General features: G+C 39.8%; 1 pseudogene; it reads left to right on the top strand.

The window, feature by feature from the left end:
- The first annotated feature begins 798 nt into the window (after positions 1–798).
- Positions 799–7,365, top strand: LOC100140587 (pyridoxal kinase-like; annotated as a pseudogene).
- Positions 7,366–10,254: the final 2,889 nt, after the last annotated feature.

The raw sequence follows: 10,254 nt of genomic DNA, 5'->3' as shown, positions 1-10,254 counted from the left end.
GTGGCAAATCTAATAATCAATCAGGAAGTAAGGAAGCTAGAGATTTATTTGTGTTTAAAAAAAAAAAAAAAATATATATATATATATATATATATATATATATATATATATATATACATCAAACAATGCCTTCCATGTTGACTTTTCTCTGCTTACCTGTTTCTGATACAGTATATACAATGGTATATGATTACATGAAATCAACCCAAGTAAGAATCAAGTTGAAAACTGCAGTGGAGTTTATAAACAAATACAGGCAACACATACGATTATCAAAGTCCCATTCAAGAAGATGTATTGGCAATAAATTTCTAACCCAAACTAGCCACTGAGTAAAAAACAGTGTGAACAAAGAAGAAAGCTTTCTTTTGTTGGTGATTAGATAAGGTAAAAATGTTTCCAAAAGGAACATGAAAAAACTTGCTGTCAAGAACCAAATGAAATAAAGTTAAGGTGAGCATATAAAGGTAAATAATTATAATAGGAACTAATTGTGGACTTTCCTAGTGGCCCAGTGGTTAAGGATTCACCCTGCAAGGCAGGGGACACAGGGTTGATCTTTGGTCTGGGAAGATTCTACATGCTGAGGGGCAACTAAGTCCATGTGCTATAGAGCCTACCCTCCACAGTAAGAGAAGCCACTACTATGAGACACCTGTGCTCCTCAACTAGAGAGTAGCCCCCACTCACTCCAACTAGAGAAATCCTGCTCACAGCAATGAAGACCCATTAGCCAAATAATAACCACAACAAATTTTTACTGACGTGTTGAGCTATTGTTGCCCAGCCCCAAGGCCGATGAAAGAGCTGGAAGACAGTGATAGAGATGTTGACAGCATGTGTGTGTGCTCAGTCTTGTCTTGACTCTTTGCAACCCCATGGACTATAGCCCACCAGGCTCTTCTGTCCTTGGGTTTCCCAGTCAAGAATACTGAAATGGGTTGCCATTTCTTTCTCCACGGGATCTTCCTGAAGCAGGGATCAAACCCATGTTTCCTGCATCTCCTGCATTGGCAGGTGGATTCCTTACTACTGAGACACCAGGGAAACCCTGGATGGCATACTAGACAGGGAATTTTACCTGTCCTCAGCAAAATATTCTGGAGTGATATCTTAGTATGGACAGCAAATAGACAGGATAGGCAGCCATCTTTGCTACTCTGAGCAGAAGGAGGCTATAATATGGCTCATCACAAGGACTTTCACTTTAATGAACTATCAGGTGAGCTGCATCTGCCCTAAGGATCAGAACAATCACTAGCTGGGGTTGAGGGCAAACATGTTCATGTCAGTAGGGTATACATGTAGTGTGGACTACTCGAGCGAGGGATATACAGAGAACAAGAACACAGCCATCTTGAGTGGCCTGACCAAACAGCATGCTAACTCTCTGCAAGGACATAATCATTGTCTCTTTCAAGTCTCATAATTCTATAGAAAAAAATTATAATGATTATTTCTACTCTACAAACAAGGATCCAAGGCTTAGGTAGCTGATGTAAGTAGCCCAAGACCATGAAACTAGCAAGAAGTTAAACCCAAATCCAAGTCAGTCCAGCTCCATATCCCAAGCCCAAGTTAAAATGTATAGCACTATAATAAAGAAAGAAAAGAAAGCCTAGATAAAAATAATTATATTTGTAAATGTTCAGTTAATGGCAGGTCACAATCTGAACACCACAAAATATAAACCAGAAAAATCTATATATATTATTTAGGAAGGTTTTAGTGTGTAATAAACATTAATGACACTCAGCCAATATTTTATTCCATAAGATGTGCTTACAGAAAAATTAAAGTATATGATAACCTAAGAGCTGATGATTTTCATGATCTTAAACATCTTCATCAAGGTTACCTGAATTAGTCGTTTCCATCTGAGTTGTCCAATCAGTTATTTTTCTTTTTTGAAAATTAATATGGTTGTGGTGGTTGTTTAGTTGCTAAGTCATGTCTGACTCTTGCGACCCCATGGATTGTAGCCCCCCAGGCTCCTCTGTCCTTGGGATTTTCCAGGCAAGAATACTGAAGTGGATTTCCATTCCCTTCTCTGGAAATTAATATAAATGAGTCGTATCTGTAAAATTTTAAAATATTAGAAATACATTGTCAATAGACACATTATGCCATCCTCCATGTATAAAACTGGAACTATTGACCTGAATTATTAGGATCTAAATCTTAAACTGATTTTTCCATTAATGAAAATGAATTTGCAGTGATTGACACACTGTCAAGATTACTTTTATAATTAAATATATATACATATATATTAAATATATGTATAGCAGTTGTTGGGGATTCTGCCAGAATGTTAAAAGGTTAACTTAGGAAGCTAAAAGAGTAAAAGATACTTGAATAAAATCAATTTTTATACACCTGGTCCTGACTTTTTACCAGATTAGAACCATGTTTTAATTTTTAATCTGCATTCAAATGACCTGAGGATCTTGTTAAATGCAAATCCAAATTTCATAAGAGACACCGTGCAGCAGAGATTCTAAATTTCTGACAAGCTCCCTGGTAATACCAGCGCTATTATTCCACCAACCACGTTTTGAGTGGTAAGGAGTTAGGGAATGCAGCCTCCGATTAAATATAAGAGATACTACTGAATTGTTGTCCAGCAACTCTTTCCTCCAAATATTCCCTTTTCTCTCTAGCAACCCTGGTACAGTGGAAACCATCAAGATTCTCTTTGATTCACACCCCAGGAGTGAGCTCATAACTCAGCCAATCAGTTCCTTGTCAAATATTGAGAACTGAGACCCAGAGAGAGCCAATTTAGTCTTTCTCAATTACCTCATGACTTTACATAAATTCCAGAGCAAATGCTGGTGTCATTTTCTACCGAGAGGATGGGCAAGACAAAAACTGTCTTTCAATGAAGGAGAAAAATAAAGCATGATGTTCAGAGAAAGATAGACATAAGAGGCACCAAGGGATTAACTTAATGTATTCTTTAGTGTGTTCCCATTCTAATTTCTATCCCCGAGGCCCAAATACACAGCTGTCCTAACAAATTAGCTTTTTGCTCAAGCTGAGAAAGTTTCCATTTCATACAACCTAAGGACTGCTAACTTTATACTCTGAGGTGTAATGTACTTTATCATTATACATCTAAAAGCACATGAGCTTGGGAGTCATAATCATAGTTGCCGCATTTATATGTAGTGCTGGAAGTCTGTGCTAAGTAGGCACAAGTATGTATATAGCAATATATATTACATGCACACTGTTGTAATGAATATTTGCATCAAATATATTATTTCAGTACATCTGCTGCTTTATATTTGGTTCTAAATAAATAAAGATAGCAATCATTAAACTTAAAGATGTGCAATGATAGAAAAATCTATTAAGTGATATATAAGACTGAATATTATATCTTTGTAAGCTAGGCAAACTGCTTTTAAAAAATGTGTGTTTCAGCTTTCAGAAGCTCAGTAGTTAATTACGATGATGAAAAATCTTACATTAAATACATGTTGATTGCTAACAAAGGCACCAGAATGGAATTTTCCTTCAGATAAAGGTATTTTAAACTACTCTGGTGCTTAGATTATTATTCACAGTATCTATTCATATTTAACTGCTTAAAAGTTTAGCCTGATTAAGCAAAACATTTACAAATAAGCAATGCCATAAAAACATCTCCACATTTTGGACTCTAGCCAAATCAACTTTCTGTAAACATTCAATGATGAATTCTATAATTGAATAGCTAATAAACCCATCCAACCTTAATCTTAAACTGAATTCACACCTATATAGCAATCAGATCATTTCAGTAACACAGGTATTATAGAGCTGTAACAAACTGGGATCTGAAGGAAAGAACAAACGTCCTATTTCTCAAGTGTTTAGACTAACTGAAGTGCAAACTCAAAGCATGGTTGTTAATCCTAAACACAACCAATAACATTGTTTAAATAAATCAGCAAAATTAAATTTCCAGAGCCAATCTATAACATAGAATTGACTTTGTGAAGTAGTAACTCAGACTGCTCCCAAGGTGACTTTGAGGCCAAAAAGTCATACTGTACAGCTAATATATTAAAATGTGTCATAAATTTACGGTAAAGATGATGGAGATTTCTAGTGCTACTAGGGATTTGAAAGAAACAAATGAAAATCTTCTCTAGAGGGGAAAAGCTTCATTTTAGGGCTCAGAATTCTCATGGATAATTTCCCCCTAAAACATAAGTAGTTCTAACGGAGTGTGGCTGAGAGTATTCTATAACTAATGTAAGATGCCAAACAAAAGATTCAAAAAGATTCAAAGTGTAGGGTTTACAGAATAAATTAAAGAAATCCATACAAAGAAATATTTTAATGAAACTTCAGACAGCAAGTAAAAAGATAAAAATATTACAATTAGAGGAAAAAGGTTCTTTTCAAAGGAATAAACACTAGATAGTTTACTTCTTAATAATAAAAATAGAAACCAGGAGATAGAGTTCTTTCAATTTTTCAAAAAAACAGATCACACCAAATATCACAGACAATCAAAAAGAGAAAATCCTCCAAAATCATTCTACTATTCATGGATATGCCGGATATTAAACCCAGAAAAATATATTATCAGAAAAGAAAATTCCAGAACTGTTTCACTCATTAATGTAGATGCAATATCGTAAATGAGAGAAGGCAATGGCACCCCACTCCAGTACTGTTGCCCGGAAAATCCCATGGATGGAGGAGCCTGGTAGGCTGTAGTCCATGGGGTCACTAAGAGTCAGACACGACTGAGCGACTTCACTTTCACTTTCCACTTTCATGCATTGGAGAAGGAAATGGCAACCCACTCCAGTGTTCTTGCCTGGAGAATCCCATGGATGGAGAAGCCTGGTAGGCTGCAGTCCATGGGGTCGCACAGAGTCGGACACGACTGAAGCGACTTAGCAGCAGCAGCGATATCCTAAATAGAATATTAGCAAATGGAATCCAAATGTATTTTTCAAATAATATCTGTTGGCCAAAAAGATATACCAGTTATGGGAGATTAGGTCAATATTTTCAGTCATACATTTAATTCAACACATTAACAGATTATAGGGGGGAAACGTGATCATCTATTTAGATTGAAAAAAGTGTTTAATAAAATCCAATACACATCATAATGAATATTATTAGTAAGCAAGAATTTATAGCAGAACATCCTGAATCTTATAAAGAGAACAGATCTAAGATAAATACCATCCTGAAATATTAGAATAGTTTTCTTTATAATCAGGACTAAGACAAGTACACAAAGTACCAATACTTTTATGAAACATTGATTTGAAGTCTTAAGCAAGTGTAATAAGAAAAAGAATGAGACATCAAATGTAAAATAGGAAATATATTAACAGTAATAAACATTTTGAAAATACAATGAGATACCATAATTTACAATACTATATCAATAATCTTTTTAAATGTTTAAGACTGCTAACGGAAATTTTTAAAGCTTTATAAACAGGTGTTTGTTAACAGCTAAATATATGGAGTAATATATCATGTCTGTGGTCGAAAGACTGATATTTGGAAATAATATATCTCCTGATAAAGATTATATCCAGTACAATTCCAATGTACACCAAGGTTATTCATGAAACATAATCTGATCCTAAAACTTTATGTGGAGGACTGAAAGGCCAGTAAGAGCCAGAGAACAGAGTGAAAGGCACTGTCCAGAAAGTTATCAGTAATTATTATAGAGCTACAATAAGTGAGAAGTGTAAACTTGTACAAGGATAAACAAAATATTAATAACAACTGAAATAGAAAACTAAGAAACATAGCCACACATGTTGATACATGACAGAGGTTAAATTTCAGATTAGTTGGGAAAGGAAAATGTTTAGGGAAAAATGACTATCCATATGGAAAAAAGATAAAATTTGAATCGAATTCATTCCATGTATAAACATAGAATGCAAAAATTTAAGGACTTAAATGTCAAAAATGAAATGTTTTAAGTGTCTGGTAGAAGAACCTATTTTAAAAGATTTTAGATTTAGGGCCATGAAAATTTCTAAAAAATGTCTTTAGGGACTTCCCTAGCGGTCCAGTGGTTAACAATCTGCCGTCCAATGCTGGGTACAGGGGCTCCATCTCTGGTCGTGAGCTAACATTCCACATGCCTTGTGGAAACTAAGCCTGCCGTGCCTCAACTAGAGAGCCGCCAGCTGCAAACTATGGAGCCCGCTGCGCTGTGGGCCACAACGAGAGTCAAGCCAGCAAGCTGCAAGGAAGAGTCCACGGGGCTAAAAGGGAGAGCTCGGCTGCCATAACTAAGACCCAACAACACAGTGGAAACTAAATAAATACATGTATTTTTTTAAATAAATAAAATACCTCTAGAGAGGAAGATTGTCTGGCACGCCCACTCAGAGCTTGTCCAGAGCCCAGACCCTGCTTGTGGCTGAGACGTTGACCCCGCCCGGCCTCTGCCTTGAATCCCACTTCCCCTCCGCCCCGCCCCACCCCCACTGCGTGGAGGTATGCCAGGTGCAACAAGGTTCACAGCTCTGTGACCACGTTCCTGCTGCAGGTTTTGCAGTTTGAGGTAGATGCCCTAAACGGTTTAGTAGTCAAACCACACAGGCTACTCACACGGGAAGGGCCAAGAGCTAAACTCAGAAGAGCTCCAGGAGCTATAAGACGGGCTAAAGCTGAACAAGGTGAACCAGTATGACTACATGCTCCCAGTTACACGAAAGGCTTGTTCTTCCTGGCCATGGTGGTGGGCATCGTGCAGAGCTGAAGCAGCAGAACTCCAGGCTTGTGTGCACAAGAGACCCCGAGATGGGACACACGTGGAACGGAGAAGGTCCATGTGCCACCCTGGGGATCTCCCTGTTTACATAGAGAAGTCGTGCAAGTTGCAGACATCATCACCCCCAACTAGTCTGAGGCTGAGTTGCTGGGTGGGATAAAGCCAGGTAAAAGCCTTAGTGGTGATAGATATGCTGCACTCAGTGGGCACTGACAGGGTGATCATCACCAGCTCAGACCTGTGGTCCCCAACAATCTCAAGGTGGCCTGCAAGAAGACTCCATTGGCCATGCCCCATGTTCCACAGCTGACCATCAAAAAATGTGCAAAAGCCACTTTGGGGAAGGACTGAAACACAGCCTGGCCCAGTTGGAGCTGAGGATGATCCAGAGCAAGAAGGACATAGAGAACCCAGAAATCGTCATCCAGGCCAAGGTGCTGTGAGGGACGTGTGAACCCACCTCCTTAACGTCCGACTTTAGGTATCTCATTTTTGTCCATGTGAGAAATGTAACTTTGCCTTAGAGCTATGACTGAAACTTGATATATATTTATATATATCAGATCAGATCAGATCAGATCAGTCGCTCAGTCATGTCTGACTCTTTGCGACCCCATGAATTGCAGCACGCCAGGCCTCCCTGTCCATCACCAACTACCGGAGTTCACCCAGACTCACATCCATCGAGTCAGTGATGCCATCCAGCCATCTCATGCTCTGTCGTCCCCTTCTCCTCTTGCCCCCAATCCCTCCCAGCATCAGAGTCTTTTCCAATGAGTCAGCTCTTCGCATAAGGTGGCCAAAATACTGGAGTTTCAGCTTTAGCATCATTCCTTCCAAAGAAATCCCAGGGCTGATCTCCTTCAGAATGGACTGGTTGGATCTCCTTGCATTACAAGGGACTCTCAAGAGTCTTCTCCAACACCACAGTTCAAAAGCATCAATTCTTTGGCGCTCAGCCATCTTCACAGTCCAACTCTCACATCCATACATGACCACAGGAAAAACCATAGCCTTGACTAGACGAACCTTTGTTGGCAAAGTAATGTCTCTGCTTTTGAACATGCTATCTAGGTTGGTCATAACTTTGCTTCAAAGGAGTAAGCATCTTTTAATTTCATGGCTGCAGTCACCATCTGAACACAACATGCTTCCCCCACCTCCGCCCAGGGAAAACCAGCTCTGTGTTCATGTTTCTGGGGCTTCTTCCTTAAGGCCCTGGCTGGCTTGGAGTACGTGGTATATTCAAGTTCAACTAGAGTATGGGATCCGGAGTCAAGGGTTAGTGTTCATGTCCAGAAAAATGATGCTAAATATCTTTAATCTTGTTCTGCCCTCACCTGTGTTCCCACTTCAGAACTTTTTGCCTCTTCCGTTATGGCAGGTAGGACCCTGGGCGGAGGTGGGGGAAGCATGTTGTGTTCAGAGTCTCCACTTCTATTTACTGTGTGGACCAGTTCCTGTAAGCTCAGAAGCACAGATGTGCCAGTCACTTTGGCTGGGACCAGACCCCAAAAATCTGTACATCTCACGTGAGTAGGGTCCTGCCTTGTCAATCAGAGTGTCTCTAAGGGACACCCTGGGTGACAGACAGAGGCTGGTGCACTGCTGTCTGAGGGTGCCTGTGGGAAGACCAGTGCCTTGGACTCCTTTTAGAAAACACCCTATTTATGGTAGAACAGGTCAAGGTATGTTTGCCACCTACTGCTGGTGACAAATGTGTCGTGTCACCCTGTGGGTGTGCAGGTACAGAAGGCAGAGCAGGCTCCTGCCCTGATCTCCCACCTTGGTGTGTTTAACCCCACTGGCCAGTTATCTTGCTCCCTGGCCTCCACTGCCCCAGCAGTTTTGCATCGGGTATCAGCCAGGTACCAGGAAGCTTGAGGATTCTAGAAACCCACTGCAGCCCTGCCCCTCCCTACAAGGCGGAGCTTCACAGGAGCAGCCTGTCAGACTCCTTGGTTGCTGCGGCAGCAAAGGCGAGCATGCAGGCCCTAACACCAGTCCAGTCCTCCGCTGCTATGGTGACATCCCTGGCCCCGCTTTGCCCAGAATTCTGAGGACCCCCCAGTGTGGATGAGGCAGGGCTGCCCGTGCTCAACATCCACCCTAACTCTGGGGGTTGCTGAGGTGTGCATCTCCTGGGAGCCTGAGGCTGACGGGAGACAGAGAGGCTTCAAAAAGTGGGTCCCTGGGAATACAGGCTCTCCTAGAGCAGCCCTTGTCCCCGCCTCCAGACCCGCACCTATCTGTGGCTGTGCCCGGTCTCCCAGACGCTTACCTTCTCAGTACTGAGTTCTCTGCTTTGTTGAAAATGCCCCCAAATGAAGTCTGGCTGGTCTCCTCTGGACTCTGCAGCCTTTTCCATCTCCCCCACTCTGCTCCTGTTCTGAACATCCTAACTCTCAGAAGTTAGTGCCTGTAAGCAGAGTCAGAGGTCCTCTGGTCCCTGCAGGGGCCAGCGGGTCAGGGTATGTGTCCCTGTCATGTCCTTACAGGGTCCGCTGGCCCAGGAGGAGGAGGAAAGCCTGGTGGGGGACAGCCCTCAGCAGAACGGTCAAGGGACCAGCCACAGTCCCACAGGGCCTTGGGCCCCTACAGAGCCTTTAATGGAGAACACTGTCACTGCCAAGTAGAGCTGGGGCGATGGCCACACTGCCAGCCAGTGGGAAATCTAATTTTTCTTTTCTTTCCTGTTTTTTTTTTTTTTAAACCTCTGGACAGAAAGTTATTATTATAAATTATTTTAATAATTATTATTATAAATAAAATAATTATTTTAAGATGAGAGATATATTAGTCCTGAATTGTTAGCTTAATAATAACGTATAGAATTCAAACCTTCTCCTGAAGACCTTGAAGATAGATTACAAAATATGTTCCTTTTTTTTTTTAACTAAACCAGTTTTGAATCATTGCCAAGTCCTGCAAAGGTAGCCAGGTTAGTCTGCACTGTTTTTGCAACATGTCAGTAGTGGTAAAAATGGAAAATAAACATAAAACCTTTAGAAAAAAAGAGTTGACCATAAATAAATAAAAAAACATAAATTTAACTACATCAAAACTGAGAACGTATTTATCAAAAGATGTTTTAAAGTAAATCAAAATGTTGCAAAGTGGGAGAAAATATTTGCAATATACTTAATGAAGTACTAAGATGTTACATATAAAAAGACTTTCACAAAGTAAAATATGAAAATATTTTAAATGATAAAATAAATGGTCAAAATGGATGGAAAATTTTCAAAAAAAAAATTCACATGACCAATAAAAATATTAGCAGTGGACATGGAAATGCAGGAAAAAGTTTGCAGTGAAATACTTTTATATATACTATGTGACAAAAATAAAATAAATAATAGACAGAAATACAGATTTTGTAAGAATCCAGGGGCTTATTTAATTTGGGATTCTCTAAGAAAAAGATATAAAGAATAACTAATAACAAATCTGGTATAAAATTTAATATTTATTTAGAATGAAAAATCATA

The sequence above is a fragment of the Bos taurus genome, chromosome 6 (assembly GCF_002263795.3).
Source record: "Bos taurus isolate L1 Dominette 01449 registration number 42190680 breed Hereford chromosome 6, ARS-UCD2.0, whole genome shotgun sequence".
NCBI classification, from domain to species: Eukaryota; Metazoa; Chordata; class Mammalia; order Artiodactyla; family Bovidae; genus Bos; species Bos taurus.
Note: the sequence above shows the minus strand (reverse complement) of the source record. Positions and strands in the feature narration are given on the sequence as shown.